The following is a 9,566-nucleotide window of genomic DNA, read 5'->3' on the forward strand; positions in this document are numbered from 1 at the left end:
TTGGACCGGGGTGCGGGGCGAGTACCTGCCTCTCTCACGAAGGGAGTGTCACCGGTAAGAAGCCTCTTCCCACGTCTGCTTGCCGACTTACGCTCGCCCCGACGAGAGGCCCAACCGAAAGAGTGGAAAGGGGCAGAGATTTCCAGGGTCGCCCCACCAGGGATGCAATACCCCAGTGCAGGCAGTCGGCCCTGCCCCGAACCTACTCGGTGGTTTGAAGGTTAACCTCTTGGGGAAAAGCAGCGATTCGCCTCGCGGTGCGTGCCTCCGCGGATCTAAACCCCCTCGATCGATGTGGGGCCAGAGGACCCCTTTTCCCCGTACGAAACTGTCAGCTCACCATGGGCTCGACGTCCGTGGGTCGGGGAGTTGAGCGCTTACGCGCGGCGGGACCTTATAACCTGCAGCGGCTGAGGAGCGAAGATTTCCAGGGTGGGCCCCCGGGGATGCCATACCCCGAGCAGCCTGTCGGCCCCGCTCCTAGCACGCTGGCAAGCAATGGAGTCTTCCCCGCGGCAGCCACCGCCTTCGCCCTAGCCTCGCCGTCAGTCGATGAAGAACGTCGTTCGCCCTCCTCTGCTCGGGATTTGGAAACGGCCTGGCCTTCGCCTACTCCGTCGGGCAACTGCCTTCCGCCAGCCCCTTCCCTCGAATCCCCTTCTTCCATTTTAGACCCGATCAGGGGATTGGTCAGCCCAGCCCTGGGGTAGGAAGAGGGGTTGGGGTCGGTTCGGCTTCGGGTGCCCCCGCTCGGCCAAAGGTTCCCCTCGCTTTGGAAGCACGCGAGGTCGCGGAGGGTGTCGGGGTTATTTTCGGCTCCCTGGCTTCGCGGGAGCGGCCTTCGGCTAGGGCCGACGCCGTCCGGCCCGCGCAGATTTGGACCGGGGTCCGGGGCGAGTACCTGCCTCTCTCACGAAGGGAGTGTCACCGGTAAGAAGCCTCTTCCCACGTCTGCTTGCCGACTTACGCTCGCCCCGACGAGAGGCCCAACCGAAAGAGTGGAAAGAGGCAGAGATTTCCAGGGTCGCCCCACCAGGGATGCAATACCCCAGTGCAGACTGTCGGCCCTGCCCCGAACCTACTCGGTGGTTTGAAGGTTAACCTCTTGGGGAAAAGCAGCGATTCGCCTCGCGGTGCGTGCCTCCGCGGATCTAAACCCCCCTCGATCGATGTGGGGCCAGAGGACCCCTTTTCCCCGTACGAAACGGCCGGCTCACCATGGGCTCGACATCCGTGGGTCGGAGAGTTGAGCGCTTACGCGCGGCGGGACCTTATAACCTGCAGCGGCTGAGGAGCGAAGATTTCCAGGGTGGGCCCCCGGGGATGCCATACCCCGAGCAGCCAGTCGGCCCCGCTCCTAGCGCGCTGACGAGCAATGGAGTCTTCCCCGCGGCAGCCACCGCCCTCGCCTCGCCGTCGGTCGATGAAGAGCCGAGTTCGCCCTCCTCTGCTCGGGACTCGGAAACGGCCTGGCCTTCGCCTACTCCGTCGGGCAACTGCCTTCCGCCAGCCCCTTCCCTCGAATCCCCTTCTTCCATTTTAGACCCGATCAGGGGATTGGTCAGCCCAGCCCTGGGGTAGGAAGAGGGGTTGGGGTCGGTTCGGCTTCCGGTGCCCCCGCTCGGCCAAAGGTCCCCTCGCTTTGGAAGCACGCGAGGGTGCCGGGGTTATTTTCGGCTTGACGCCTAAGTCCGGTCCCTGCCGGCTCCCGTCGAGGCCCGCGGTCAAAACCAGCTCCCCGGCTGTCGGAGCCGGAGCCCCGCAGCCCGAGCGGACGCACCGAGTCCCTCATGTAAGGGATAGCCGCCCCTACGGAACGGCCCGGACTGGGACCAGGCTCCCCCAGGCGCCGAAGGGGTGGGTCGGCCGTGTTGCCGAAGCTTAGCCGGCGCTGATGACCGCAGCCCCTAACGACGCCCACAGGCGGGGGAGCCAAGGAGAGCACTAGGAAGACGTGGCGGGGTCGGACGGCTCAATTTCCAGGGTGGGACCCCGGGGGTTCAGTACCCCGGGCATCCGGTCGGTTTCGCCGGCGAGACCCCAAGCCTTCCACGGCCCCCTTCGTGGGTGCAGGGATACCGAGCAGGGTGGCTTAGACGCCAATTCCCCAGAAGTATTAGGGATAGGGTTTGTCCGGGCGCCATCCGCAGCGACAACCTCGCAAAAGAAGCTCTCTTCCACAAAGCACGGGCAACGTTCGGGTGCGAGTGTTGGTCTCCCATGGTCTACCGACTCCCCCGGGCGGCCCAAGCGTTACGCCCACGGCCGGGCCCTCGAGCAGGCGCACCCCTGGTGCCTCTCGTAAGGGAAGGCTACGGTCCTCAACCCCTCGTATGGCGGGGAGGGCGCATTTGAAACGCTAAAGGACGAGCCCTGTTCGGGACCTGGCGGGGATCCGCGGATTGGCGAGAGGGATGGGTCTGCCGTTGGTCAGAGGGGACGCACCCCTGGGACGCAGTTTGGCATTAGCGACCGATGGCCCATCTACGACCATGTACTCCGGGAGCGCCAAGGAGGACGCGGGTGGGCTTTGGGGGCAGACTCAATTTCCAGGGTCTGGGCGCCGGGGGTGCAATACCCTTAAGCGCTCATGTCGGTTTCGTCTGCCGCCCGCCTCTGGCCCGGCTCCTAGTGACGGGTGCTGTGAACGTGCGATCGTGCTTGCGGTTGAAGAGTTCGAAGGCTACCGCTGGGGATAACACGCCCGGGGAATTTAGAAAAACCCCCCCCTCCGCTACAATCTCTGCTTCTGCCGGACTCGGAGGGGAGCCGCCCCGGGGGCGACCGCTCCCTCTCCTCTTCCGCGGCGTGCCGCGCGCTTCGCCGTCAGCAGCGGAGCGAACCTTTTTCTCGGTCCGCAGCTCTTCAGGCGTAGGCGGGCAGCGCTAACAGGGTACACTGGGGACCACTCGACCGCTACCGCTCCTACGGCAGACGACCCTACCTACCGCGGAAGCGCCACGGTGGGTCTAAGCCTCGTCCCCGCGAGGAGCAAGCGGGAGCCGTCCCTTTTCGTGCTGCGGAAATAAACCGTGGACACAGAAGTGTCTGCGCTCTCCGACCGGGCGGGGGGCGATTGGACTTGCCCGAGGGACACTAGGCGAGGCGCTACCGCGGGGAGCCGGAGCTCCTCGCTGGACGCTGCCGCCGCCAACGCCGCCGCCCCCCACCCACGGTACGGTGGAGTACGCCCGTTCCATACGCTTCGTAGCAAACCTCAGCCGAAGCAGAGAGTCCTACCGCTTGTGGCAGGAGCGGGGCCGTGCGAGGACCACACTGGCACCGCGCTACACAACCTTAGGCAGAGGACGACAGCCGCTCACGGGGAGCGGGGGATTGATGCGCGACCAAGACTGAGGCTAAGGAACGCTTTACCATAAACCGGCCGGGGCCAATACCCCTGACCGAGCAAAGTGCCTTGCCCCGCCGGATCGCGCTGTGTCAGATCGATCAAAAGAGCGGAGAGCCGAGACTCTACCGCTGGGAGTTTGTGGAGAACGGCCTGGCTTGCGTCCCGTCCTCCCGCCCTCGACCTCACATGGCTAGCCTCACCCGCCGGGAGCCACCCCATTGGGGACCGTAGGGCGGAGAAGGGGTCTCCGCGTCCGGAATTTTACTTGTGGAGAACGGCCTGGCTTACGTCCCGTCCTCCCGCCCTCGACCTCACATGGCTAGCCTCACCCGCCGGGCGCCACCCCATTGGGGACCGTAGGGCGGAGAAGGGGTCTCCGCGTCCGGAATTTTACTTGTGGAGAACGGCCTGGCTTACGTCCCGTCCTCCCGCCCTCGACCTCACATGGCTAGCCTCACCCGCCGGGCGCCACCCCATTGGGGACCGTAGGGCGGAGAAGGGGTCTCCGCGTCCGGAATTTTACTTGTGGAGAACGGCCTGGCTTACGTCCCGTCCTCCCGCCCTCGACCTCACATGGCTAGCCTCACCCGCCGGGCGCCACCCCATTGGGGACCGTAGGGCGGAGAAGGGGTCTCCGCGTCCGGAATTTCTTGTGGAGAACGGCCTGGCTTACGTCCCGTCCTCCCATGGCTAGCCTCACCCGCCGGGCGCCACCCCATTGGGGACCGTAGGGCGGAGAAGGGGTCTCCGCGTCCGGAATTTTACTTGTGGAGAACGGCCTGGCTTACGTCCCGTCCTCCCGCCCTCGACCTCACATGGCTAGCCTCACCCGCCGGGCGCCACCCCATTGGGGACCGTAGGGCGGAGAAGGGGTCTCCGCGTCCGGAATTTTACTTGTGGAGAACGGCCTGGCTTACGTCCCGTCCTCCCGCCCTCGACCTCACATGGCTAGCCTCACCCGCCGGGCGCCACCCCATTGGGGACCGTAGGGCGGAGAAGGGGTCTCCGCGTCCGGAATTTCTTGTGGAGAACGGCCTGGCTTACGTCCCGTCCTCCCATGGCTAGCCTCACCCGCCGGGCGCCACCCCATTGGGGACCGTAGGGCGGAGAAGGGGTCTCCGCGTCCGGAATTTACTTGTGGAGAACGGCCTGGCTTACGTCCCGTCCTCCCGCCCTCGACCTCACATGGCTAGCCTACCCCGCCGGGCGCCACTCCATTGGGGATACGGTACAGCAAAGCGCGACGCCGCACGATGCCAACACTTTGTGCAAAAACCTGGCAGAGTCGACCAAAACCTCGCTTCTTTGACCGGTATTTTTGATGCTTTTCTCTGCCGCCGAAGGTGCACTGAGGGTCGGATCGCCCAAAATTTTTATGTTTTTGTCTGCGGTTCTTCCGAGAGGTGCCCGCCTGGCAGTTCTTTTTCAGCAGCCTTCGAAGGACATCCGGCGGGCAAGCCAGGGGTCGGCAGCCGCCGGCGGTGAGCCTTCCCCGGCAGGAGCAGGGCAGCTCGGACCGCAAAATTTTTTCGACTTTCGCCGAGGCCAAAAGCCCATGCACTTCGAAATCCTGCCCGCAGCGCCGTCTCCTGTCAGACTTCCCATGCCGCCTGCGGTGGTCCTCGCCCGGCAGAGAGAATCCGGAGTCGCCCTCTCACCGGTTCTTTTTCACCATTCCGGAGCTCTGAAATCTGCCGGACACCGAGTGGCCGAGGACGCTTCCAGGAGGGCGGCAGCGAGAGGCAGAGTGCCACCGGTCGGGTCCCCGGTTCTCCCACACTTTGAAAATTTTTCCCCGTTTGTTCTGGTGGGATGGAGAGAGAGCGTGGCTTATGCGCCCTCTGCCCCGCGGTACGCCCTTGGCTAGCCTTACGCCGGTGGTTCGCCAGGCCACCGGCACCTTGTATAGCGGGGTCGGCGTGGCTTATGCGCCCTCTCCCCCGCGGTCCGCCCTGGCTAGCCTTACGCCGGTGGTTCGCCAGGCCACCGGCACCTTGTATAGCGGGGTCGGCGTGGCTTATGCGCCCTCTCCCCCGCGGTCCGCCCTGGCTAGCCTTACGCCGGTGGTTCGCCAGGCCACCGGCACCTTGTATGGCGGGGACAGCGTGGCTTATGCGCCCGTCAACCCACCTGCTCGCCCCGGCTAGCCTTTTACCCGGAGGGCGCCACGCTCCGGGTACCAGTGAGCGGCACGAACCCAGTCATACCATGCCGCTCACCTCGCGCCCTCTCCGGCCTCCGCCGCGGAGACCTCCCGCTCTGTTCTGCGGAGAGCGATTATGGGCAAAATCTACAAAGTCCCCGATGGTTAAGGACGTAGACTGTTGAGCGGGACCTACACACTCTTGTAGCCGAAGGGGCTCGCCATTTCCCGCAGAAAATGGATCACCTCCCGCAGAGGAACATGAAATGCCCCTTCCCGCGGGACCCGAAGGACCGCCCTGTCCGAGCAGGCCTCCAGGACCACGGCACGCAAAAGCGACTCAGTCCCGCTGGCATTACAAATCTGACTTAGTGCAAAAACCTGGCAGAGTCGACCAAAACCTCGCTTCTTTGACCGGTATTTTTGATGCTTTTCTCTGCCGCCGAAGGTGCACTGAGGGTGGGATCGGTTCGTTTTGGTCTGCGGTTCTTCCGAGAGGTGCCCGTCTCGGGGTTCTTTTTCAGCAGCCTTCGAAGGCCATCCGGCGGGCAAGCCAGGGGTTGGCAGCCGCCGGCGGTGAGCCTTCCCCGGCAGGAGCAGGGCCGCTCGGACCGCAAAATTTTTTCGACTTTCGCCGAGGCCAAAAGCCCATGCACTTTTAAAGCCTGCCCGCCGCGCCGTCTCCTGTCAGACTTCCCATGCCGCCTGCGGTGGTCCTCGCCCGGCAGAGAGAAGCCGGATTCGCCCTCTCACCGGTTCTTTTTCACCATTCCGGAGCTCTGAAATCTGCCGGACACCGAGTGGCCGAGGACGCTTCCAGGAGGGCGGCAGCGAGAGGCAGAGTGCCACCGGTCGGGTCCCCGGTTCTCCCACACTTTGAAAATTTTTCCCCGTTTGTTCTGGTGGGATGGAGAGAGAGCGTGGCTTATGCGCCCTCTGCCCCGCGGTACGCCCTTGGCTAGCCTTACGCCGGTGGTTCGCCAGGCCACCGGCACCTTGTACAGCGGGGTCGGCGTGGCTTATGCGCCCTCTCCCCCGCGGTCCGCCCTGGCTAGCCTTACGCCGGTGGTTCGCCAGGCCACCGGCACCTTGTATGGCGGGGACGGCGTGGCTTATGCGCCCGTCAACCCACCTGCTCGCCCCGGCTAGCCTTTTACCCGGAGGGCGCCACGCTCCGGGTACCAGTGAGCGGCACGAACCCAGTCATACCATGCCGCTCACCTCGCGCCCTCTCCGGCCTCCGCCGCGGAGACCTCCCGCTCTGTTCTGCGGAGAGCGATTACGGGCACAATCTACAAAGTCCCCGATGGTTAAGGACGTAGACTGTTGAGCGGGACCTACACACTCTCGTAGCCGAAGGGGCTCGCCATTTCCCGCAGAAAATGGATCACCTCCCGCAGAGGAACATGAAATGCCCCTTCCCGCGGGACCCGAAGGACCGCCCTGTCCGAGCAGGCCTCCAGGACCACGGCACGCAAAAGCGACTCAGTCCCGCTGGCATTACGGATCTGACTTAGTGCAAAAGCCTGGCAGAGTCGACCAAAACTCCCCTTCTCTGACCGGTATTTTTGCTGCTTCTCTCTGCCGCCGAAGGTGCACTGAAAGTCGGACCGGTCGGTTTTGGTCTGCGGTTCTTCCGAGAGGTGCCCGTCTCGGGGTTCTTTTTCAGCAGCCTTCGAAGGCGATCCGGCGGGCAAGCCAGGGGTTGGCAGCCGCCGGCGGTAAGCCTTCCCCGGCAGGAGCAGGGCAGCTCGGACCGCAAAATTTTTTCGACTTTCGCCGAGGACAAAAAGCCCAGCCACTTAGAAAGCCTGCCGCGGCGCCGTCTCCTGTCAGACGTCCCCGCCGCCTGCGGTGGTCCTCGCCCGGCAGTGAGAAACCAGAGTCGCCCTCTCTCCGGTTCTTTTTCACCATTCCGGAGCTCTGGAATCTGCCGTACTCCGAGTGACCGAGGACGCTTCCAGGAGGGCGGCAGCGAGAGGCAGAGTGCCACCGGTCGGGTCCCCGGTTCTCCCACACTTTGAAATTTTTTCCCCGTTTGTACTGGTGGGATGGAGAGAGAGCGTGGCTTAAGCGCCCTCTGCCCCGCGGTCCGCCCTGGCTAGCCTTACGCCGGTGGTTCGCCAGGCCACCGGCACCTTGTATGGCGGGGACGGCGTGGCTTATGCGCCCGTCAACCCACCTGCTCGCCCCGGCTAGCCTTTTACCCGGAGGGCGCCACGCTCCGGGTACCAGTGAGCGGCACGAACCCAGTCATACCATGCCGCTCACCTCGCGCCCTCTCCGGCCTCCGCCGCGGAGACCTCCCGCTCTGTTCTGCGGAGAGCGATTACGGGCACAATCTACAAAGTCCCCGATGGTTAAGGACGTAGACTGTTGAGCGGGACCTACACACTCTCGTAGCCGAAGGGGCTCGCCATTTCCCGCAGAAAATGGATCACCTCCCGCAGAGGAACATGAAATGCCCCTTCCCGCGGGACCCGAAGGACCGCCCTGTCCGAGCAGGCCTCCAGGACCACGGCACGCAAAAGCGACTCAGTCCCGCTGGCATTACGGATCTGACTTAGTGCAAAAGCCTGGCAGAGTCGACCAAAACTCCCCTTCTCTGACCGGTATTTTTGCTGCTTCTCTCTGCCGCCGAAGGTGCACTGAAAGTCGGACCGGTCGGTTTTGGTCTGCGGTTCTTCCGAGAGGTGCCCGTCTCGGGGTTCTTTTTCAGCAGCCTTCGAAGGCGATCCGGCGGGCAAGCCAGGGGTTGGCAGCCGCCGGCGGTAAGCCTTCCCCGGCAGGAGCAGGGCAGCTCGGACCGCAAAATTTTTTCGACTTTCGCCGAGGACAAAAAGCCCAGCCACTTAGAAAGCCTGCCGCGGCGCCGTCTCCTGTCAGACGTCCCCGCCGCCTGCGGTGGTCCTCGCCCGGCAGTGAGAAACCAGAGTCGCCCTCTCTCCGGTTCTTTTTCACCATTCCGGAGCTCTGGAATCTGCCGTACTCCGAGTGACCGAGGACGCTTCCAGGAGGGCGGCAGCGAGAGGCAGAGTGCCACCGGTCGGGTCCCCGGTTCTCCCACACTTTGAAATTTTTTCCCCGTTTGTACTGGTGGGATGGAGAGAGAGCGTGGCTTAAGCGCCCTCTGCCCCGCGGTCCGCCCTGGCTAGCCTTACGCCGGTGGTTCGCCAGGCCACCGGCACCTTGTATGGCGGGGACGGCGTGGCTTATGCGCCCGTCAACCCACCTGCTCGCCCCGGCTAGCCTTTTACCCGGAGGGCGCCACGCTCCGGGTACCAGTGAGCGGCACGAACCCAGTCATACCATGCCGCTCACCTCGCGCCCTCTCCGGCCTCCGCCGCGGAGACCTCCCGCTCTGTTCTGCGGAGAGCGATGACGGGCACAATCTACAAAGTCCCCGATGGTTAAGGACGTAGACTGTTGAGCGGGACCTACACACTCTTGTAGCCGAAGGGGCTCGCCATTTCCCGCAGAAAATGGATCACCTCCCGCAGAGGAACATGAAATGCCCCTTCCCGCGGGACCCGAAGGACCGCCCTGTCCGAGCAGGCCTCCAGGACCACGGCACGCAAAAGCGACTCAGTCCCGCTGGCATTACGGATCTGACTTAGTGCAAAAGCCTGGCAGAGTCGACCAAAACTCCCCTTCTCTGACCGGTATTTTTGCTGCTTCTCTCTGCCGCCGAAGGTGCACTGAAAGTCGGACCGGTCGGTTTTGGTCTGCGGTTCTTCCGAGAGGTGCCCGTCTCGGGGTTCTTTTTCAGCAGCCTTCGAAGGCGATCCGGCGGGCAAGCCAGGGGTTGGCAGCCGCCGGCGGTAAGCCTTCCCCGGCAGGAGCAGGGCAGCTCGGACCGCAAAATTTTTTCGACTTTCGCCGAGGACAAAAAGCCCAGCCACTTAGAAAGCCTGCCGCGGCGCCGTCTCCTGTCAGACGTCCCCGCCGCCTGCGGTGGTCCTCGCCCGGCAGAGAGAAGCCGGATTCGCCCTCTCTCCGGTTCTTTTTCACCATTCCGGAGCTCTGAAATCTGCCGTACTCCGAGTGACCGAGGACGCTTCCAGGAGGGCG

This window comes from Engystomops pustulosus, unplaced genomic scaffold (assembly GCF_040894005.1).
Source record: "Engystomops pustulosus unplaced genomic scaffold, aEngPut4.maternal MAT_SCAFFOLD_191, whole genome shotgun sequence".
NCBI classification, from domain to species: Eukaryota; Metazoa; Chordata; class Amphibia; order Anura; family Leptodactylidae; genus Engystomops; species Engystomops pustulosus.